Source organism: Rattus norvegicus, chromosome 3 (assembly GCF_021556685.1).
Source record: "Rattus norvegicus strain SHRSP/BbbUtx chromosome 3, alternate assembly SHRSP_T2T, whole genome shotgun sequence".
Classification (NCBI taxonomy): domain Eukaryota; kingdom Metazoa; phylum Chordata; class Mammalia; order Rodentia; family Muridae; genus Rattus; species Rattus norvegicus.
In genome coordinates this window covers 87489347-87513909 of record NC_141536.1, presented here as the reverse complement: position 1 = coordinate 87513909, position 24563 = coordinate 87489347, and the positions used below count along the sequence as shown (strand labels likewise).

Below are 24563 nucleotides of genomic sequence, written 5' to 3'. Positions count from 1 at the left end.
TAACTGAAACCTTGCAACTGCAAGATGGGCAGTGACTCCCAACTTCGAGAACAGGCTTCCAGAACTAAGAAAGAAACAGAAACCTGTGGAGGAAGGAGCCGGGCTTTCCGAGCTACCTGACTTTAAAGACATGATTCTTCCTTGAATAAACACAACCTGATGGAGGGTTACCAGCGAAAGGTGGATGTGCTAAGGGTATAGGCCAGCCTGATGCATGCTGTTCCGTGAGAGCAGCTTCAGTAGCTGCTGCAAATATTACCTCAGATTTCTCCACCACCAGTGCTCCAGATGTTGCTAACTAAACTTACAACCATTAGTCAGAGAACTGTAAGTGCTCAGAGCTTGACTGGAGATACGTGGACTGCGCGAGATATCAACCTGATAAAGGTCAACAAAAATGCTTCCAAATGTTCTAAACTTGGAAGCTGAGCAGCTGTGTAGGAACAAGGGGAGGCATGCTTGTTATAGACCTACCAACACACCAAACTTAAAGTTTACTTTGAGTAGATTCATTTGTTTCATTTACTCATTTCAGTGAAAAGTGGATCTTGACAGAGTTTTTTATTCATAGATACACTTACATTGTTAAACTCTCATGGGCTTCAATTATTTCTTAAGGCAAGCAATCAAAATGTAAGAACAGCAGAGCACATTTCCTTCTGGTTTCCTCTCTGTTGCTGTGATTGTTACCCCAACAGAAAACGATACAGGGGGAAAGAGTTCCAAATACCAGTCTGTCCTCGAGGCAGAAGCTTGAGACTGTGGTCACACCACAGGCCCAGTCAGGAGCAGGGAGAAAACCAAACACACCCATTGCCACTAGCTTGGTGCCTACGCTTAGCTAGACTTCTTCACTCTTACACATAGCAGTGCTGGGCCCAGGAAATGGTGCTGCCCACATTCAGAGTGGGTCTTTCCATCTCAATCGACATCCAAGACAATCTCCTAGAGATTCACACACAGGCCCGGCCTGTAATCCCTCCGTTGAGACTCCCATCTCACATGGTTTTAGATTGCAGCACCTTGACATCTGAAAACCAACCATCACAATTACTTAGGTTTGAAACACCCCCACTGATCAGTTTCAAAAGATTGGGGTGGGGACTCATAGGAAGTGTGGAAGCTAGCCACAGAATACTGTAAGTCAGAAAATCGGATAGGAGCTTGGTGTCTGTGAAAACCAAGCATTGTGGAAAGATGACCACGGTTCTCTCTGACTCTAAAGGTGATAAGGGAAGGGGAGAGGGACACTGGAGATTTAGCATGTATTGGAAATGACTTGTAAGCAGTAGATCATTTTGGGGTGATGACCCATGCTTCCCCCTATAGAAACCGTGAACTAAGTGTGCTTGGGTCTTGTCCACACCCTAAATGGCCTGGTTGCTAAAATTGGTTAAGTTCAGAGCACATCAAACCAAGAAAGACACCATGGCCTCATTTCTCATCCGCTGTCCCCAAGAGTAACAGAAGCAGCTGGTAATACAACAGCATTGTCCCTATGTTTGTACACAGGCCCCCTTTGTCTCTTTCATGCACACAGAGCAGCGGCTGTGACATTAGCCTTGAATAGCACTGTATCCTCCTGTCTCCAATGTTACACTTGTTTATCAGCTCTGGGATTGGCGAAACAATGATTTCCTGCTGGTAGAGGCGGCCTTTCAGATTCTGTTTTCGTTCCCATTAGTTTTCAGAGTCAGTGAGTGGTGAGTGGGGCCTACTGTCAAAGTGTCACCACCTCAGAAGGCTGGAAGGACAGGACACTTCACCTCTCCTGGGAAAGGTAGGAGTCACACTGGAGGAAGGAACAAGAGAGGTAGCCTGGAGAGAGAGACTGAGAGCCTAGGGTAGAGACACTACAGGCAATGGCTGAGGGAGTAGCCCAAGGAAGATGGGATTCTGGGTTTGAGACACCCTCCTAACTTGAGAGACACCTCTTGCTCACACAGGGAAGGGCAACTGTGGTCAAGTTTGGCAGCCTGACAAACGAGAAGCAGAGACAGCCTGCTATATCCATGGGTTTCATATCTGAGAATGTTACCAGCATGGGATAAAAAAATATTATTTAAATTTCATTTAACCTGAGCATAACCAGACATTTTTCCTTATCCTTTTTTTTTTCTAAACAACACAGGCTAATAAATAGTTACAGAATCTCTATGTTGTACCCGACAGTGGTGGTAATCTAATGATGACTTAAAGTATGTGGGAAGGTGTGCATAATTTATTGAAAGTGGCTGTGTCACTTTAAAAATTAAGGTTCTGTGCATTTTCAGATTCCGATGTCCTTGGGGACCCTAAATTCAATCCTCTGTTAATGGTAAGGTACAGCTATGCCTTTTAAAACATGTTTTTAAGGGTTTGTTCCTTTCATATTGTGTGTGAGGGTGTTTTGACCTGTTGTATGGCATGTTCTACCTGATGGTAACATTGTTTCCAAACTGAAACGTTCATCCCCAAAGGGGGAGAGGGGACACTCAAGCCTCAAGTGATAAACAACAGGTTACAGTATCTAGGAAGAACGGAACCTGAGAAGATTCCGGTGATCTTTTACCAACAATTTACCAACAGGAGTAGATGCCTCTGAGACCTCCGAGTGACCAGAACCTTCAGGATTATTGAAGCAACCTTTTCTAGATGGCAGTTGTTACTATTAAGCTCTTACTGTGTGCACTGTATCCATATAGACATTACTGTAGTGCTTCACAATGTTAACAGCAATAATAGCAAACGTGTATTCAGTCATGTTTCCCATTCTTGCATAACAGGAAGTCTGGGTTTAGAATCTGTTCTCCATCAGGAGTTCCTCATGCTACCAATAAACTGAGCTCATCACCGGATTCCCTCTAAGAAATCATGTGATATAATGCTAAGTCTGTCTACTGAATCATTTGCCCTGGTTGTCTTAAGTAGTTTTGCATCTATTTCCTCGTCTATTCTAGAGGATAACCTAGTCAAGTGGATACTTTATTACCCCGATTTAATAGATAAGGAAGTCAGAGGCACAGAGACATGAAATCATTTAGGGTCACACGGCCGTTAAACCAGGAAGCCAGATTTGGACTCAGTTCTCATTGAAGCATTATGTGAATTTGTGGCTTGCCCAGTTGCCTACTGGATGGTAGGTAGTGTTTGCTTTATGAACTGGTGTATTTAGAGGTGGTGTTCACTCCTTGGCTTTACAGAATTTCTGTACCTGAAATGTCAGCTGGAGGAGTGAACAACTGTTAATGACTGGTCTGCTGCCATCAACATTGTCTTGCCTGAGGAGGATGGGATTCCCCCATGGTGACAGGGAGGGAATTTTGAATGGTAATGACTACTCACTGAATACTGCCTCTTGCTTGGTTATAAATGGACCAAGGTGCCTATGTATACGTCAGACAATAACTTCTCTTATATATTAAACAAACAGGACTTGTGAAGTATATTCAGTAAGACAACTATTTGTGTTTAGTACTCTAATTTTTGTAGGTCCTCACACTTGTCCTAGAATAAAAGTTAAAGCAACTCTGTACTTCTCCTGGATAACTTTCAGGAACCAAATGTTTCCCAGCTACATATACTTTTTAACATTGTGTCGATTTAAAAAACTGATACACCCAGTCCTTGGGGATGCCAGACTTCCAACACCACCTGGGGTGGAAACCTCCCCACAGCCTCCCATGGAATCAATGGTATGCTTTTATCTGACTCTTGGGAGGGCAGAGGGGAAGCAAAAAAGCCACTAAAGTTTCTACTTGGCTCATACTATCGTGTCTTAGTTAACTTCTTATCACTTTTGCAAAATACCTGAAGAAATCAACTTTTAAGGATCAAAGTTTCATTTTGGCTCATGCTTTCATGGGGGACCTCATGGCAGAATCACAGGCCAGGAGAAATTTGTTCACTTCACAGCAGCTGGGGAGCAAAGAGAGGAGATGTTTAGTTGGGGTTCCCTGGAGGAAAATAACCAAGGGCATATGTGTGTTAGTGCATGTGTCTCTGTGCTCTGTGGTGTGTGTGTGTGTGTGTGTGTGTGTGTGTGTGTGTACAGAATATATATCAGAATTTGTTAAGTCAGCTTGAAAATAACAACAGCCAAATCACACTTGAGTCACTGAGAACCTGGTAGTTACCAGTTCCTTGATGTATATATCTTAATATAACCACTCCATCATATGGTTAAGGGGAAGATTGTTACTGTAGGTGGAGAGGAGAGAAGAGAGAGAGAGAGAATAGCCAGAGGCATCCGGAAGTGTCCAAATCAGAGTGAGAAAATAGTAGACTCAACCTGGTTATCAGTCTAGACCTGGCCCCAAGAAATCAGGAGCAGAGCAGAAAGGGAAAGGGGGAAGAGACAGTGTGGGAGAGGGGAGAGTGAGCAAGGAAGGCATAAAGAGCTGCAGACAAAAGAGAGAGCTTAGCCAGGATAGCAGAAGGATAGCAGGGTGAAGATGAACACCCCTGAGCTGGAGAAGGTTAGGCCAGGGGAGGAGGTGGGAAGAGCTAGGGTGCTAGCTAGTGTGGACTCTGAAATGTGTTATAGGTACTTTTGCTACTGAGGACGCCTGGAGGCCAGCATGAGCTTTGATATGGTAATAGGTACCACAGGTAGCCATTTATCCCTTCTGCCACTTAGGGAAATGACTCTTTTTGGTAGAGGGGAACCAGCTTCACCAATTCCTGAGGAATGCTGGTTTTTGTCTAATTTCCAGAATTTGGGGAAATGGAGCAGACGCTTGAGACCGGTGCCTCAGTCCAAGTAGTCCCACAACAGATGTCTCTCACCAGGTAGTTTCTTATTCTACATGGTGGGTGCCTCACTAGTTTTAATCTGGCGCTGGGAGTCCGGAATTTTCATCTGGTCCCTATGCCAGGCTGAAAGCTTGGGAACGGCTGGTTCTGCTGCTAGAGAAGGAATCAGCAGCAGCCTGAACAACAGGACAAATCAACCGGAGGCTAGAGGCAAGGTCCATCTATCTAGCAAAAGGCAAGTCAATCTTCCTTCTGAAATACCATTTTATCAGTGGGTCTTCTCAGCTTCATCAAGGCTATCAGGATAGTTCTCTAGGTTAGGCGCCTTACTTTAGGTGGTTCTAATGTGTGGTGCATTGACGTTAAAGCCATCCATAGCAAGACAGGGAGCTAAGGTCCAGAATCCCCACTGAGGGAACAATTCTGATGACCCAATGTCCCCGAAAGGCCCAACATCTCAAAGCCTCCATCCCAATTCCAATATCACCTGAGGCTGGTGGCTGAGTCTTTAGTATATGGTCTTTTAGAGGACACTAAAGCTCTAGACAGTCACACTGGCTGGACTGTAGGCTCTATCTCTTAGCACAACTGTGGACGTTTCAGAGAGTGTCCACCTTCACGAACTTTGAGGATCTCTAAACTCTCCAGGAAGTGACTGCCTAAATCTTTCTCTTCCTTTCAGGATCAGGAGGTTCTGTCATAAACACACCACAGACATGGGGCTTTAGAGACTAGAAGTTCAAGACCAAGGCCTTTCTCCCTGCCTTGCAGATGCCTGCCTTCCTGCTGTATTCTCCTATTGCCTTTCTTTTGTGTGTGCACATCCCTGATGCACACTGGTTTAGTATGTACACCAGCAGTTCTCAACCTGTGGGTCACAACACTCCTGGGGTGGGGGTGGGGGTGTCAAGTGACCTTTTCATGGGTGTCACCTATGATCACTGGAAAACACAGATATTTACAGTACAATTCATATAGTAGCAACCAAAAAGTTATGGTTCGGGGATCACCACAACATGAGGAACTGTATAAAAGGGTTGCAGCATTAGGAAGGTTTAGAACCATTGATCTACTACTAAGGACCTTGTAATTTAACATAATTAAAATTTTAAATGTTAATTTAGTGTGCGTGTTTGTTCCATGTGTGCCACGGTGCATATGTGGAGACCAGCAGACAACTTGTGGGAGTTAGTTTTCTTTTTTTATCGGGTGAGTTACTAGGATCAGGGTCAGGTCATCTGGACTGGCAGGAATATGATTGCCCACTGAACTATCCTTTTGGCCCACAACCAGTGTTTTAGAAGTCCCGTTTTGATATACAGCCATACCCTGAGGCACTGGGGACAGAGGCTGCAACTTGTAAAGCAGGAAGACACACGTTCATCATCTAGAAGGCATTAACAGCTTCCTTGTGTAGAAGAGTTTCTACTATCCTCAAAGCACTTGATAGGGTGAGGCAGGGTGATTGCTGTGGATCGAAGGCCAGCCTAGGCAATGGTGTGATCCTGTCTCAAGCAAACAAAGTCAAATAAACAAGAAACTACCACAGGTCCACAGGTTACCTGTGGCATATCTCAGACTTTTGGAAAATAATTTCAACTACCCTAGCAAGCCGAAATCCTACTACTCCCCATCATCCCAGAGGGTCACCTTCTCTCTGGTCTTTCCTTACTTTGGGTTTCTAAAGCATGATCGGACCTCACCCCTCAGTAACGTCTTGGCTCCCAGCCACTGTGCTCCTCTGGAGCCATTCTCTGGGAGCAAAGAGTGGATGGTTGGATCTGGAAACATATTCCTTGCTTTCTCCCAACTCCTCCTGTTCACTCTGGCAGTTTCCCTTGTCCAGAGTCCCCCGTGTGCTGGAGGTCACAGTAGAAAGAGGAAACAAGTGTCTCTGCTGTCCTTTCCCCTGCACCCCACCTTCACAGCTCGCTTTGGAATATGCTGGCTATTCAGTTCAAACTGGGACCGAAATAGCTTTTACATCCTGCTACCCAAACAACACCTCATTTTGCTTTCACAAAGAACCCTAGGATATTATTATCCACAGATGGGAGACGCACCTGGAGCTAGGAAAGGTTAAAGAATTCACCCAAGATGGGTGTTCTGCTAAGTGGAGGAGGGACGGGAAGAGTCCAGATTTAGCTCCCATCCATCTACCCTCCTCTGACCTGTCAGCATCTGGGATTCTTTACGCTTTTTTTCCCTTCTTTTTGTGCCTGTCACAGTTCTGGTGCACTGCATAAATGTCCTCCTTTGCTGTACATTCTAAAGATAAAGGTCATTACTGCCTGTGATGTAGGGCTGGTGACAATCGTGACAGGTGCATCAGGAGCGTCCTCTGGTACAATGCGAGATGAGTTTCTTGTTCCAAGGAGATGTCTTTGGTTTTTGAAAACCCTTTTCTCTCCACAGTGTAAGTTAAAAGGTGGGATAATGAGCAGGAGTGGAGTGTCTCTTTGAAGCACATAAAAGCAGTGACATTCACTCAGGACCCTAAAGGAGGCAGAGAGGCCATGCCATCACACAGTTTCTTAGAAGGTCATTGCTTAGAGGCCCTCAAGGTATAAAACTCTTCGCTTAAAAATGATACTTTAAAAAACAAAAATCCCACTGAACAAAAATCCTATCTTTTTACAAAATAAAAAGACTCTTCCACAGGGATCCCTGACCTCCATCTGACTGGTGTGGTTTGGCTGTGGGTATCTGTATCTGTCTTAGTCAGCTGCTGGGTGGTACCTCACTAATAGAATCAGGAGTTGGTGCTTGCCCATGAGATGGATCCTACATTGGGCCTTTCACTGGTCATCTAGTGCTGCAGCCTCAGCTCCATTTTTGTCCCTGTATTTCTTTTAGACAGGAGTAATTTTGGGTCAAGAGTCTTTTTGGTGGATTCAGGTCCCTATTCCTCCCTGAGCATCGTTTCTGGCCACTAGAGGTGGTCTCTTCAGATTCTGTGTCCCCACTGTTGGGCATTTCTGCTAAAGTCACCTGCATTGATGGAAGGGGATGGCAAGCCTGCAGGATGACCAACAGTGTCAACTAAGGACCCTTGGGAGCTCTCAAAGACTGAGCCACCAACCAAATATCATGCACTGGCTGGTCGGAGGCCCCTGGCACATATGTACAGGCACAGAGGGCTGCCTTGTCTGACCTCAGTGACTGAAGATGTACCTAATCCTGTAGAGACTTGATGTCCAGGGTAGGGAGGATAACAGAAGGTACACCCTCTCAGGGACTGGGGGGGGGGCTCTTCAAGGGGGGACTGGGAACGGGGCAGCACTTGGGAAGTAAAAAAAATTACTAAGAATCTTCTTGCCCCTGTCTCTTTAGGAAATGGAAACCATGAATGACTATGGCAGCCATTTGGAAACTTTATGCCCTGGGGATCATCTAATGGCAATATGGGGCTGGGTTGGGCTGAGGTGAAGCTGAGATCCAAGTGACAGGACCTAGACAGGCTGGCAGGGACGGGGAAGGGGGAGAGGATGCATTTTCTGTCTGTCTATCCAGTAGCTGTTTAGCTCTTAGCATGTCAGAGACTTTTGTGAACCCTCACCAGGAAAGGGCAGGTCGTTGGCTAATGGAGTATGAGCTAGCCTCTGGGTTTTCAGGTGAAGAAATGTTGGTGCAGAAAGGAGGGCATCTCAGGCGATAGGAAAGGGGGCACAGAGATACATGGTGTGCCTCAGCGGACAGCAGGGTTTATAAGAGGAAGCAGGGAGAACATGGAAGCCACCAGGTTAATACCGGAGGTTGTGAACATAGTGTGTGAACATAGATGGCTTCAAACAGAAAAAACAAAACCTCCAAACTGAATGGATTTCTTTTTTGGAAAGGCCAACCTGAGGCAAAGAAGGGACATACCAAAAAATGAGAGGTCAAGGCCATGGAGGATGAGCAAAGGGGGTGAGAGGCAGAAACAAAACCAAAGGAGTTAGGACAGAGCGTGGCTGCCAATGAGATCAGCTGAAGGAGGAACAAATAGAAAGAAAGCCCAGAGTTTTCTATTTGAACAATGGAAAGCACAGTTACTAGGCCAAGTGTTCCCGTGTGTGTGTGTGTGTGTGTGTGTGTGTGTGTGTGTGTGTGTGTGTGTATGAATGTGCACGAATGTGTGTGTGCATTAATGTATACACGAGTGAGTGCATGTGTGCTTGTGTGTGTGAATGGAATAAAGAGAGGATCCTATCCAGTGGGACAAACTGAAGCACCGTAATTACTCTTTCAGCAAATGTACACAGAGCTGAGAGCTCGCCATGAAAACTACAATGTATCCAGGCCTCTCAGAGCTGACCCAGCACACAGGAAGAGTAGCGTGGGGAGTTAAGGGAAAGTTGGTGAACAATCGGAGGAATGTGAATGAGGACCAAGTATTAAACGATGCCATGGAGTCGGTTATTTTAAAGTATGGTGATAATATTGCCTTTTAGCTGGGAGAATAACCCTTCACTTAAGTCCTTTGGGGGAGTATAAGTTTGAAGACTGATGAGGGAAATCCATGATTTTTTGTAATTTACACGGGAATAACACTAATGGAAAGGGATGGAGATGAAATGTAAAACAGTTGCAATTGCTGGGAGAGCATGCTCGTTTAAGTTTCACACTGAAAACTTAAAGTGTAAAATGTCAAGCACACTTCTTGATGGGATGGAAAAGGACATTTCTGCAGGGGCACTGACACAAGTGACATAAACATCTCAAAGAAAATACCTCCCAAGACTCAAGGGACAGGTAGCAGTGGGTCAGGAATGCAGAAAACTGAGAGAAAGTTCCCCATGAGAGGAGTAGTGTCTGCAGACTCAGTGGCCCATCTTCCTACAGTAACAAGCATACATTCTTGTCAATGTGGAATGAGAAGCAAGGGCTTAGTCACTGAAAGGTAACAGGCAGGAAGATGATGTCCCACAGGGCTCGTAGGTGTGTGTGTGTGTGTGTGTGTGTGTGTGTGTGTGTGTGTGTGTGCACATCAGTGTGTGTCTGTGTGTGTGCATGCACGTGAGTGTGTGTGCATGTGTGTGTGTGTTGGAGGGAGTCATCTGGACTTTCTTCTCAACACATTGTAAAGAGGAGCGGTGTGTTTCTGAAAGAGGCCAGCTTAACAATAGCTCCTGTTCCAAACACTTAATCTGTACTACGTCATTTAGTCTTGGCTTCGCCCTTACCATGTACACATTAGCTTTTTCTTCTGAGCAAACCAAGCTCAAAAGGATCAATTAACATGCCAAGGTCACCATGGATCTAAAGGACACAGGATTCAAACTGCGGCAGCCGGACTTCAAGGCCTATGCTCCCCTGACCACCACACCACAGGGCTACTCAAGTCCACTTAGCTTTCCACATGAGCACTTGGTCAACAAGTTCAGGCAAGAAGCATTCTTGTGGAACAGCTATGTAGGTCCAGTGGAGCCTTGAACTAGGGTAGTAACAGTGGAGATGACGACAAAGGGGAGGGGATCAATCTCGACAGTTATTTGTGACTGAGCTGTTATTTGAGGGGAAGTCAAAAAAGAGGTCAATTTGCTCCCTACTGAAAACCTGAGCTTGCCTTGCACGAGCCTGAGAAGTGAAACAGCATAAGGGAGCGTGGAAATGTTCTACACCGAAAACTTAGGAAAGCACTAACAGACCCGGAGTGTCTGCTTCCACTGTGGGGTGGGTTGTCGTGCAGCCAACTCACATTCCTGGCCTCTGTGTGCCGTCATTTTCAGTGCAACTTGTCATTTGTGCTCTTTGAGCCCTGTAATCTGCAGCTGCTGTAGTATGTGGGTCATCCCTGCACCCTCCGTCAAACCACGGTTCCTGGTCCCTTCTCTTAATAGGCTCTCAACATAGCAAGCCTTAGCCTTCGATGACACAATCACACGTCTGTGTGTGCTCACTAGAAGCCCTTGATCCATGGGCCTCTTCAGAATGCTTAACGGGGATGAGAAATTAAGCAAATATTGAAAAAAAGATAGAAAGAAAAGAACGTGGCCATGTCTTCTAATGCTTATTGATCTGTAGGATCTTCTCGGGCATGAAAACAAGATTCAGTGCTAGTTTCTTGACATTGGATTCCTGTTTCTTCCGAGAGTGGTTTATTGATCCAGTGGGTGTTCCAGTTGGTAGAATTCTTCCCCGGCAAACGAGCAGCCTCTAGATATAGAGCTGTACTAGGAGCGAAATGCACCCATTTGACCTGTAGATCCCCATAGTCTGGAAGAATTAGTAGCACCCTTGAATGCCAGTGAGGCCACTCTTCTGTTTCACATCGACTGTCTCTGAGGATCTCCTTTTACAATTCTTTTCTTTTTTTAAGGCCAAAATAACTCCTGATTATTTTTCTGTATCAGAGAGGGGGGGAGGGAAGGGAGGGAGGGAGGGAGGGAGAGAGAGAGAGAGAGAGAGAGAGAGAGAGAGAGAGAGAGAGAGAGAGAGAGAAAAGGCAAGTAAGCACTATGTGGGTTTGTGCATAAAGGACGCAGTCTCCAGAGTCAAAAACCAACTCCTCTGTACAGTCCCCTCCCCCATGCCTTTCTCAGAAGAGACCGTTTATTAAACAACAAATATTTGGTTAGGTACTATTCTAAGCCACACACTGGGTGAAGAATTTGTGATACAGCCAATACAAGATGGCAAAATTTTAATTTAATTTTAAGATTTTATTTTTACTCATGTGTGCAAGTGACACCCCCGTGTGTCTGTGTGTCCGTGTGTCTCTGTGTGTGTGCATGTTCCCAACATGTGTGCCTGTGCCCATGGAGGTACATTGTGACAGTCGGGTATACAGTCTTCCAACTGATACACCCACTAAAGTGAACACATTCAAGGAGCACGTGTGGTTCTGTGACTGCCTTTTCACTAGCAATGTGTCTCCTTGAAGCTCGTTCCACGGGACCTTCCCCATCCTTTGATAAACCCTCCAGACAAATGTTGTTCTAAAGTTTCATGAGCAAAGGTGGAGAGATTGCTCAGTGGTTTTGTGTTCTGTTCTGCCAGAGGGCCAGCATTTGAGTCCAAGTGCAAGTTTGAGGCAACTTATGACTTCCTGTAACTCCAGCTCCAGGGGAGTCACCTTTGCTTTCAGTTGATGGTGACAGTTTTAGAACCCTGGCAGACCAGGGCATCAAGCGAATTATACCTCCACAAAACTATTATTTTTAAAAAATGGTTGCTTTCCCCGAAGGACAGACATAAGATATACAGAAAGCGTCCTAGCAGTCTGTAAGCGGTGTATACAACTCTCCCGGGCCCAGGGTTCAGTAAGCACATTTTAAGATTAATTTTATTAAGTTATCATACAAGTAATGGGTCGCACTGTAGACTTTTCATAAATATTTGACATTATACTTTGTCCTTATTTTTGTCCCTCCCTCCAAGCAGGATTGCCTATCCAAAGGATGGGTGTATTATTCTTTCCAACAGTTGTACAAAGTTACAGTGCCCTTCCCTGTAAAAACTTCACCAGTTTCTTCTCAAAGAGTGGTATAGGAGGCTACTGATGGGAACCTGGCTGTTTGTCAGTTTCCTTCTTCTTCCTCTTCAGTTTAGCAGCCAGTACTAAACTGTTGGAAGATCACATCACGGTGGTTCCTTAGGGCAGGGGAACCTGTAGGCTTTCTTTCCCCTTTCTTGTACTTTTTTCATATAAAAATGGAACGCGCAGAAATTTGTGTAGTGCTTTAAAATAAAAGCCCCCCATCTTCCTCCTGGTCCCCATAGATGGCAGGTTTGGTAGCTGTTAGTGTTTAGGAGCCCTCATTGGTGCAAACTGATTCCCAACTTGAAGAGTCAGTTGTAGAATGAGTTCTAGAAGCAGCCGCTAGGGGGTGACAAACTAAAGATGGGGGAAAGGCAGCCGCTCTCTCTGGTCTGTATTTCCTTACTTGAAAGTTCCCAAATTTCCTGTAATACAAATCTTACCCGTGGGGCACTGCACTCTGCACAGATGCCAGACCCTGTCAGGTCGAAAAGACTTCCTCCGCGATGCCATCTGCCCCTCACAGCAGTTCTGTGACACAGGTGCTAATGCAAAAGTAGAGTGAGGGGCATCAGGTGACTAACCAGAATCATGCTACTAGTGAGTGGCTGCGGGTGCCTTTAACTACAAGTAAAGCACGACGAAAAGGGTGTTTCTTTCTTTAAAAGAAAAAAAGGCTGTACTAATCTGTACTAATCCTTTTTAAAAATCTGTTTTTAATTTAAACACACTGTATTCTGATCAGTTTCCTCTCCCCTAACTCCTCCCACATCCTCTGTACCTCTTCACCCACCCAACTCCTCACCCGTTCTCTGTTTAAAAACATCAACCAACCAACCAACCAACCAACCAACCAAACAAACAAACAAACAAACCAAACAGAATAAAACAAACACCACAAGAAACACACACACATACCATAAAAACAAAATCAATGTAATATACAAACAAAAGGACAATAAGAAAGAATACTCACAAAAGCAGTTTAAGATTGAATTAGCTTTGTGTTAGCCATCTACTGTTAGGCACAGGGCCTGTCTCTCAATGTAGTTCATATCTCCCATGAGCTGTTTTCTGCCTATCATGAAGTGCCCAAGTGCACGGGTGCAAGTGTCTATGGGCTGAAATGAATGTGAGCCTTCCTCCCTTCAGTTCTTCTTAGGTCATGATGCTGAGAAAGCTAACAACTAGGATGCAGAGCCTGCAATCTCTATGAAACAGGGTGTTGAAGACTTGGTTTGGGTAAATCATAGGAGCAAAGTGCTTTTTAACTATTCCTGTATCAGCTGAATAATCAATTCCTCCTTGGGGATCTCCAGACTGGGATGCGGTTACTTCACTCTCTCAAGTTTCCCAGAAGTCTCATCAGGGTGCTGGGTCTGTGGCAGCTTGCAGGCTTGATTGGGAAAATTAACTGGTGATTAGGGTTGAAGGACTCAGGAAAGGCATACCTCATCTTCTCTCGGGGAAGCACATGCTTACCAGGCATGAGAGACAGATGTGTCAGCCAGAAAATCTCCATTCATGTTCTGCACCGTGGGACAGTCTGAAGCTTGGACAGGTCCTTAGACTTGTTTTGTGAGTGGGGGAATGTGATAGCATATGACAGAGGCTAAGTATTGCTTCTACAGTTTGCTTGGCCATGTGTTCCAATACCGGACAAGGAAAGAATATTCTGCTACGGCTGCAGCTCTTTCTCCCTAGACTCCAGAATCAGTTATAGGAAGCAGAACTGAGCTCAACAGGTAGAAGGATTGTCCTAGCCCATCTACAGACCTTCAAGCAAGGAGTAGTACTTCTTTTTGGTGTGTGTGTGTGTGTGTGTGTGTGTGTGTGTGTGTGTGTGTGTGAGAGAGAGAGAGAGAGAGAGAGAGAGAGAGAGAGAGAGAGAGAGAGAGAGAGATGGGGAAATCTTATACTGCTTTTGTGAGTAATTTTTTTCCATGCCATAGTTGTGGAAGTCAGAGGACAGCCTTTGACCTTCCACACCATGAGGCACGTACATGGTATGCTACACCCTCTGGGAGGTTCTAAGGCTTCTCCTGTCTTACGTTCTATCTTGCCATAGAGAAACTGGGATCATAGATTCATACTGTCATCTTCACATGGGTTCTGGAGATCCAGATTCTGGTCCTTATGCTTGTGCACAGCAAAACTTTCATCCATTAAGCCATCTCTCCAGTCCAATGCTTGTTTTCTTTTAAGACCACAAAGGTTGGTCTTCCTTCCTTCCTTCCTTCCTTCCTTCCTTCCTTCCTTCCTTCCCTCCCTCCCTCCCTCCCTCCCTCCTTCCTTCCTTCCTTCCTTCTTTCCTTCCATTGCTATGAAGAAACACCATGACCAAGAAAACTTTTATGAAAGCATATGACTAGGGGCTGGCTTACAGTTTCAGAGGCTTAGTCCATTATCATCATGGCAGAAATCAGACAGGCATGGTACAGAAGCAGTAGCTGAGAGCTACATCCTGAGTAGGCAGAGAGGAAAGGGGGAGGGGGAGGGAGGGGAAGAGAGAGGGAGAGGGAGAGTGAGAGGACTGGGCCTGCTTGGACTTTTGAACCCTTCTGGGATTAATCCCTTAAGCCCCAGTGACATACTTCTTCAACAAAGCCACACCTCCTATTTCTTCTAATCCTTTCAAAGAGTTCTACTCCCTGGTGATTAAGCATTCAAATATATGAATATATAAGTGGGCCATTCTTACTCAAACCACAACAGCGCTGTCATGCATTTCCTTTTAGGTTTTATTGTATGTGTAACCTGTTGAAGTGTGTATCCTCCCTCCCTCCTGCCCACTCTCTCAGCATCTTTTCAAGATCAATAATCTGGGAGAACAGACTCCTTCTCTAATGCCTGATAGCATCCTATTTTGTGGCTATATGAAAGTTTATTTAATCAGCCCCTTATCAATGAACATGGATTATTTCTAATCTTTTGTTACACTTAAGCTGATATTTTAATTTTAGGTCTGTGCCTTAATTGGCTTTAATGCAGAGAGAAGAAAGGAGATATCATCCCAGAATTCCAATACTACCTTCCATTAAAAACTGTAATAAAGGAAAACACACACACACACACACACACACACACACACACACACACACACACACACTCGAAGGTCTCACTGTAAAAAAACCAAAACTTAATAAACCATGGGAAACAGTTATGTCCACTCACCCTACCCTACATGAGGAGAGCTCATGTCTCCTCAGACCAGAAAATAGAAACAGGCTAAACTAAGTCATTTTTCTGAGTGTGTTATATCTTACAACCATTTTAAAGGTAACAGACTTCAACTTTTCATTGTGCTTTCAGTAAAATCATTAAGGTAACTCAAACTTTAACCTAGCACAGCTTAGCAACTGTGCCAAGGAGCAAGCAAGGAGCCTTCCCTTCTTAGGCTTGTCAAAACAAGTTAAGACATCTGCGCCCGACCCCTGCTCCATGCCAGCAGAGGTATTCCTCTAAGACCGGGAACGACACACCAGTGCTACATTTGTGCACGACTTCCCTAGGACTCTTACTAGAGAGAGCTATGCTAATCGGCCACATCTTTACATGAGTCTAACGTGAAACAATGAATTAGGAAATGGCCCCGACTTTTAACGTTTTTGCCTTGCTCAAATTTAGTTACTGTTCTCAACTCTCTCTGCATGTTCAGTAATTAATTCTACCATCTGCATCACCTCAGCCAACGACTGGACAACCCATACTTGGTTGAGATAATCCAAGAAATACATTTTCAACTGTTTTCCAAAGTTCTCCAGTAGGACAATACCTGTCCTGGTAATGCCCGTGGTGTGTATCAATCCTTGGCTTCTTCTGCCCCTTGGTGCTTATAGAGAGATTATCTTGTGTACTGTGCGGATGCACCGCCTGTCAGCTAAAAAGACAATGATAGGCAAGAAATAGAGGTAGGACGTCTGGGAGGCAGAAAGGATTCTGGGATAGAACCGGGTGGGGAGACACGCAGGGAAGATGTGATGAAATGGATGTAGAGTACCAGAGCGCAGGTAACCAGCCCTGTGACAGAACACAGGCTAGAATGGATGGGTTCTTCTATGCATAGATCCTGAATCAGGGAAGTGCTTGAGCACATTCTAATGTATCTGAGCCCAGGACTAACTGTGCATGGGTAACTGTCATACACTTACATCTTGACCAAGTCACGGTTAACTAGAAAGTCAAATCCCTTCAAGATGTCAGCTTGTGATATCTCATTGATTAAAAAGCCCATGCCAACTCCGACTATGGTAAAGAATAGTAGTACAGAAGAGGAGATGATGACACAGATGATACATACGGTATGTAGATGATACATGCAGGTGTAGGTTGTGGAGAGTATAGTTGGATCTGCCTCTAAAGAGCAATCTCCATTCACCAAGGTCACTACACTCAGGCACGTGGAGGGAGTCATGTCCGCAGATGTATTCTCAACCATCAAGTGAAGAAGCTGGTGTAGAAATAAGCACATTTGACTTCTTCTTGAGTGAGGCAACTCTGAAGTGCATGTCCCACAGTGGCTCTCATGGTTTTAGAAGTTTAAACTACAGTCACCATTGCAGGAATAATGCCCCTGATAATACCACTTTTACTGGCCAGGCTTCCTTGCTTTCTCAGTTTGCTGGTTTAGTAATAACATCTCCCTTAACTTACAAATAGATTACTGGTGCCTTGTGTGACTCAGACACATGGAAGCTGTGTGAAGATGTGCTGCCAACTTACCATCAAAAGACAAAGTATTGTCATTAACAAGTGATTGCCCTTATTGTATGCTGTCAAAGACTTGTGCACTGACCATGCGTCAGATAAAGGATGCCAAATGCACAGCTTATGTTAAACCATACAAAGATTTTCTTCTGAGATTACTTTCAGATCTGGGTACAGATATCTAGCTCTGCTCAAATGCTGACATGGAGGCAAAGAGTCACCACACAACTCAAGGATAACAGTGGATGATTGAACAGATACACTGATGCTTACAGGACTGTAGAAATAACAGTATACGGATAGCTGAATTGTTGGGTGTAGTTGATTCTCCTCATCCTTATGAAGAGCCTAATGGTACACACACATACACACGCATACAGAGAGAGAGGGGAGGAGGAGAGGGAGAGGGAAAAGGAGAGGGAGAGGGAGAGGGAGAGGGAGAGGGAGAGGGAGAGGGAGAGGGAGAGGGAGAGGGAGAGAGACTATAACTATAACTTTCCAATTACAATAAGTAACAGAGATCTAAGGGTCAGAGAAGGGGGAACCTTTTCTTCATTACTGCCACCACCTACATTTGCCAATGTATTTTTACTGTATCAATTGTTTTTTTCCAAAGCAGGCTGCACAGAACCCTAAGGGTGCTGAATAGGAACTTGACAGGTTCAGCCAACAGTGAAAGACTTGGTACTAAATGGCGATTGCTTATATTGTATTTAATAACCAGTTTTCTGTGTTAACTTTGTTTGAAAAGAACATCCCAAACTGTTTGAAAGCACAATTTATAAACCAGTGATGGACACGATCATTTTATCCTTATATCAACCTCCAACTTGCAGATAAGGACAGTGAGGTTCAAAGGCACAGACTAGACAAGAGCCAGACTGCAGTGTGCCGCTGTGGTCCAGCCCCATGCCACGCCCATCACTCTTTCCTCTAAATTTGCCTGTGTGTGAGAGGTGATGATGAAATACATGGTTTAGCAATGTCTTGGCCATGAAGTTTGTTGGGTCACAAGGAGTCACAGAAGAGTTTGTAAAAAGTTTAGGGTTTGGGTTGTTTCAGGAAACTCAGCAAGTTCATCCCCATGATGCACTCTACTCAAGGCAGCTGTCCTAAGAGCTGCTTTAATGGGACATGTTCTCACAGCTTGCGCTCCAAGCTCTCACACTTGAGCAATGCTCCCAAACGTTAGCCTCCTATTGTTTCAATGATGTTATGAAGAGAAAGAAAGAAAGAAAGAAAGAAAGAAAGAAAGAAGGAAAGAAACAAAGAAGGAAAGAAGGAAAGAAGGAAAGAAAGAAAGAAAGAAAGAAAGAAAGAAAGAAAGAAAGAAAGAAAGAAAGAAAGAAAGAAAGAAATGGCATGTACTGATCAGGATTAAGGATTAAGGTGGACAGGAACCTGACAGGGAGAAGTTTACCTTTAAAAAATAATTTTAAGTATTTATGCTTTGAGAATTTTATGCAATATATTTTTATCACATTCTTCTTCTCCAAGTCTACAGAGAAAGTTTTCATTGAATACCATTTTCTAGAACTTTAATATATATTGCACACATGTATACATACATACATACATATGTACGTACATCATACACACACAAAGAAGGGAAGTTGTAGAAAGAATAACTTACAGTAATTGCCTCTGTGCACACCATAACTCAGTGGGATGCCTTTTTTTTTGACTTTTGGGAAGGAGAAAGAAGACAGGAAGGCACAGTGAGAGAAGCAGAGCACTCAGCCTGGCAGTAGAGGGTCGCCCCGTCTGGTAAGCACATCCGTGTGCTCCCTGCATCTCCGGCAGCAGATGTGTTTTCCTCTGAGTGGGTGGTTGGAAATCTGACTGCTGAGGTGTGATCCAGCCGGAGTGCTGTAGTCTTCTGGGCCTGCTCTTCTTGGCCATTCCACTGGGAGGCAAGACAGGGGATGGTTAAGATCGTGGTTGAGACTTACCTTCAAGTCCTGTCTTTGACCTTCAGTACGTAGGTGAGCCTCATGCCTGGGCACCTTCATCCACACACCTATGAAACAGGGATAGCATCAGTTCCCACCTCACTCTCATGAAGTGTGTCCCAGTAGGAGAGTCAGGGTCTGGTCTACTATAGATGCCCAGGCACCTTTAGTGCTTGTGTTCACTGCTCTAGCAGTAATACTTGCAGTGAGGAGCGTAGACCCTGGCCTCCTGAACTTAAAGAAGTACAGTTCTATGCTCCTCAGCTGGAGCAGGACAACATGAACCTTTCTATCTTCAGTGTTCAACGTGGTAGCTGTGCTTCCATAACAGCCCTGCCTGGGCATCTCTGAGGCACTGCTCTCCTGGCAGATGGGTCTCCTAGGGTTCCAGAGGCTCTTCAGATGTGGCCGTGCAGCTATGTTCTCAGACCATTTCCCTCGCCCCAGTGTTTAGTCCTAAGTAAATGGCTTACTGTGATCACAAAATGGCACTGAAAGTTAATGGTTCTTCTAATAGAGAAGCCCTTTGCCTGCCTCTAGCCACATTGGATTGTAAATTATAGAAAGAAGTGGTGGTCCTTATCGTACCCTAATCAAGGAGCTTCCTGGAGTTTCATTTGTGATAAGTAAATCCTGTTTGGAGCGAGTGAAAACAAAGTAGATGTCATCCAAGTTTTTAAGGATTCTCCACTCCTAATGTTATGTAGTTTGCTCTGCCTGGAGGAAGAAATTTCAACTGGCACCAACATTTGTAGTCCAAATAGTTCAACCTATTTTGACTTTTTAAAGTGTTTAATACAAAACTAGGTTTAGATAGTATAGAATGTACAAGAGCCTGGATTCAATACCCCAAACCAAGCCAGAACAATAAGACTAAAAAAGGAGAAGAGGAAGAGGAGGAGGAGAAAGAGGAGGAGGAGGAGAAAGAGGAGGAAGAGGAGGAAGAGGAGGAGTAGGAGGAAGAGGAGGAAGAGGAGGAGGAGGAGGAGGAAGAGGAGGAGTAGGAGGAAGAGGAGGAAGAGGAGGAGGAGGAGGAAGAGGAGGAAGAGGAGGAGGAGGAGGAAGAGGAGGAGGAAGAGGAGGAGGAGGAGGAAGAGGAGGAAGAGGAGGAAGAGGAGGAGGAGGAAGAGGAGGAGGAAGAGGAGGAAGAGGAGGAAGAGGAGGAGGAGGAAGAGGAGGAGGAAGAGGAGGAAGAGGAGGAAGAAGAGGAGGAGGAGGGAGAGGAGGAGGAGGAGGAGGGAGAGGAGGAGGAGGAGGAGGAGGAAGAGGAGGAGGAGGAGGAGGAGAGTCCCAGCTATTCAAGAGGCTGAAATAGAAGGCTCACTTGAGCTAGGAGTTCAAGACCAAAGTGGAAAACATAGTGAAGGAAGTCTCAAATATTTTTTGTCTTGGCCTATGTTCTGGACAGACCTATATTTCTTTATTGTCCCACCAAGTGGTTTGTCCTGAACCACCAGGTAAGTCAATAGCAGTTGAGCCTACTCATCCATGTGGACAGGTAGGGAAAGTAGTGAGAGACCTAGGAACCAGACAGTCCGAATTTATCACCAAGGTCTTTTCCTGTATGAATAAAAAAAATCTCAAAATCACAGTCCAGCAAAAGCCAAGCTGCTGCCCGAACAGCCCCGTTGACCTTGTCTGTCATGCCAGTGGCATCTGCTTCAGGGAAGAATTAAACAGTGTAGTTACTGTCAAGTTAGAACTGGAGAGGTGGGGGGGATAAAGGGCTTTGTAGTTCCTGCCATAGCAGATCTCTGCATGGTGCAGCTTAGTGTAAAATCTGGATTTGGGGCTCTGGAGCCATATGACCTGGGTTTAAAGCCAGTCGAGCTTCTTCCCAGCACCTGTGTGGTTTGACCCGTCATGTGCCTTCTCTCTGCTTCAGCCTGTCTTCCGCTGAAAGTGCTGGGGACACTACGCTGGCTTTGCCAGGTTGGACTAGGGATTGAATGTGTTAATAAGGAGCGATAACCTCCACAGCAGGCACTATAGAAAATTCGGTCTCAAATAGCTAGTAATAACTCTTTTTCTGGTGCTTTTAAAGTCCCTGGTACTAAAGAACGCACAGCTCAGTGGGATCATGTGATTAGTATGAAGTCATTGAAATAATTCCTGGTGAATCACTTATAAAACTCGGGATGAGAGGTCCAAGATGAAAGGGCTGGAAACTCCTGTGCCCGTGAGGTAGCCTCTCGGTTTTCCTGGTTACAATCCAGATCCAGGGATGTGCAGTGACTTGCTGTAAAAAAAAAAAAAAAAAAAAAAGAAAAGAAAAAAAGACCTCCTCACGTATCCGCAGGCTGGATAGACTCTGCTTACAGTGCTCTTTTGAACTATGGGAAAGATGGGGGTTGTGTGTTTATAGCATGTACACATGCACGCATGCACGCACATCCCACAGCAAACTGCCTTGACATCTCTCGGGGTTTGTTCTCTCCGAAGTTCCACTTGGCTATGCTCTGAGGATTTCCCTCCATGCCCTTTTCCTTATACCAGCAGCTAGTCTTGTTCTTGCTCTATCTCTTGGGAAATTCAAATTCCTCACTCATTTCAGTAAGCAGGGCCACTGGGCCCTGATCCAGCTTCCTCCCACGGTCTCACTACATCAAACACTTCCCAGCCCAACATGTACAACTCAGTCCACTGATGCATTAGTATGGCCCTTTTCTGAGGGGTCTCAAAACCAACAACGAAAACACTCACTCTATTGCTTGTTAACTCCATGGCCTGGGGCATGTGATTTCCTCAGTCATCTCGGTCTCAGGTAAGCTGTCTGAGACACAGAGGTAATGACAGTTCTATTAGAATTGTGGGAAGACTGTGAAATCATGCCTGAGAAACAGAAGAGTACCTAGTATGTAGGAGGACTGCAGTGCATGCTTTGTGAGTGCCTGGATATCCCCATGCCTCATTTAAGTGGCATGTCTCTCTATTTTATCTATCTATCTATCTATCTATCTATCTATCTATCTATCTATCTATCTATCATCTATTTATTTATAATAGTATTTTGACTGTATATGTTTATATGAGGGTGTCAGATCCCCTGGAACAGAAGTTAGACAATTTTGAGCTGCCATGTAGGTGCTGGGAATTGAACCCTGGTCCTCTGGAAGAGCAGCCAGTCTCAGTGGGGTTTCTCTTCATACAAAGTGTGGTTACCAACACATTTTTATGCACGCAAGCTTGTGTGTGTGTGTGTGTGTGTGTGTGTGTGTGTGTGTGTGTGTGTGTGTGTGTGTGTAGAATCCTATGGAGCACCCAGAGTGAAGAGTTACGTCACAAATGATGGTGGAAAAATTTGCAGCTTACTTTATCATTCTCCATATTAACTTCCCCCATCACAAAGTGGGAAGAGTTACATTTACTTATGGATTGTGAGAAAATTAAAAGAAACAATACATGTAAAAACACAGTTGTCCAGCGATGAGTTCTTAGAAACCTCAGCCATTGCTAAAAGTTCCCACCTTGAATTGAGCTATTAGGATGTGAGAGTATATTTGCTATCCTTCCCAGTATAAAATAGAGTTTGCAAGGTTCAGATGTACGTAGGCAATTCTAATATTACTTTTTTTTCTTGGAAGCTTTGGTCAAGACAGAAATCATTTAATTTAGGCTAATAGCTTTAGCTTTAGAGGTTGAGAATTACTGCACGATCCATAAATGTACTAATGGTTCCCTCTTGATATTTGGCTTAGGAAATTGCAACTTCTTTGGGGCCTTTTAGCTTTGTAGTGGTTTCCTTTCATCAGCTATGCATTCAGAATTAATTTGGGGTATGAGCTAATAGCCCAGCACTTCTGGCCAGTGTTCCCTTTGATTCTGTGTAAATTGTTAGCAATTGGCCATATTCCACAAGCAACTAGTTACGAAGATGGACTGCAAATGCATGAGCAGAGTTTAATGCCAAGATCAAATAAAGCTTGCAACAAACTTAATGTGATGTTATAAAGGCTATGCAAAATCAATATTATGCCTGGTGGTGATTAGGCACATATGCGGTCCACGGAGAAGACTACAGTTGCCTTGCATCAAACAAGCGCATCTAGGATTACCCCTCAAAGGAAAGGGTTGGGCCTATGAGAATCAGAAAGCGACTTGGAGCCCTTCGAAGGTACCAGAACTTGGAGTATCCAGATGTCTCTCTTCGGAAAGGGGGCTAAGAGCAGCCAGGGGCTTGTGGTTCAGAACCAGGGCGTGACGAAATATGTCTATTCCTGGTCCTTGTAGGAGATTGCTGGCAAAGGATTCCATAGTGGAATGCTTAATTGTGTTGATGTTGCACAGGTCTTGCGTGGGTAACAGTGCTGCTGGGAGTTTTTGTGTGCAGCGGCCATGAGAGTTCAGGGGTTTGGATGTGAAGTGTTTATGCGTTTGAACCAGATGGTGGCGCTGTTTCGGAAAATCGTTGAAGCTGTAGGAGAGTTTGGCTGAAGGAAGTGAGTTAGTTACTAGAAGCAGACCTAGAAGTTTTACAGCACAGCCCTACTCCCGCTCTATTCTCCATTTTCTGTTCCTCCGAGATATGAGGAGGTGGTGTGTCCCGTTGCACACCCCTGCCACCCTACATTTTCTGTCTTCATGGCTTCTCCATCATGATGGACTACATCTCCCATGCCGTGGGGTTTTTTCTGATTTAAGTTTCTTTTATCAGGGGTTTTGTCATAGCATTGAAAGAAAGAAGCAACGCAGAAGGTAAGCAGCTGAAGAACTCTGACGGATGGAAAGAGATGGGAACCGACTGGGGTCACGTTTGAATCTCTTCTCTTCATTTAAGTGTGCGTTCTTTGACAAGTTAGCCTGTCTCACTAAGCCATCTATACGACTGGAATGATTGGACCGACCCAGAGTCAGGAGGGTGAGGTGAACTTTGGGAGGTAAACTGTTTAACATAAATGGTAGGCGTGTACTTATATGCTTTTTTTTTCCAATTAAAAGGAAGTACAAAAATTTGAGGCAATTTATCGCGTTTTGTAAAGATTTACATCTCCTTAAAAACAGGGTCAATGCTCAAAGTGAACTGATTTCACTATGTACCTATGATTGGATTTGTGGCATAGGATGTGCGCATGTCCACATTCAACTCTGGGCTTTGCCTGTCTAGGAGATAACCAAAAGCTTAGTAAACATTAAGTGGTTTTAGAAAAATGGATATAGTTGTTTGTATTTCCTTGAGCAGTGTTTTGTGAATTCCAGTTGCTTGCCTTTCTGCTTGCTGGTGGTTTTAATTAGCATCTTCTCAGTGAGTTATGAGTTTGTGTGGTTTTTCACATACTTAACCAACGTTCGAATGCTGTCATTCATATAGCGCCCGTTCAAGTGCCAGCTTTTCATACTGACCTGGTGTAGTTCATTATATAATCTGGATCTGAGAACTTTCGCTGTCTCGTATATTTATTGGTAAAGAAATGCCCTTGGTTTAAAAATAATTCTACATATCTATTTTTGGTTTCATTTTTAAAGTCAGTGACTCACATAAATAATGAGATAGCACTCAGATCCTAATGCTTGCTACGACTTGGCACTTATAGACACCATCCGAGAACCACTGGGCTAATAAATTCCTTTTGCTACCGAGGTTTGTTGAACCCACGAAACTCCAGCAGCTTCAGTCGAGTTCATTTTTGGCACAATGAGGATGGATGCACATAGCTGCTGTCATATGATCATGTATGCTTGAGTGCGATTCTATTTGTCTGAGGGTGACT

General features: G+C 44.5%; 1 protein-coding gene across 1 annotated transcript in view; it reads left to right on the top strand.

Moving 5' to 3' along the window:
• The first annotated feature begins 1616 nt into the window (after positions 1 to 1616).
• Positions 1617 to 24563, top strand: part of Prr5l (proline rich 5 like) — a 173209-nt gene continuing 150262 nt past the window's right edge. Inside the window, exon 1 of the mRNA XM_087653268.1 lies at positions 1617 to 1780. The gene's annotated coding sequence lies outside the window, so the exon portion shown is untranslated. The remainder of the gene's footprint in view (positions 1781 to 24563) is intronic.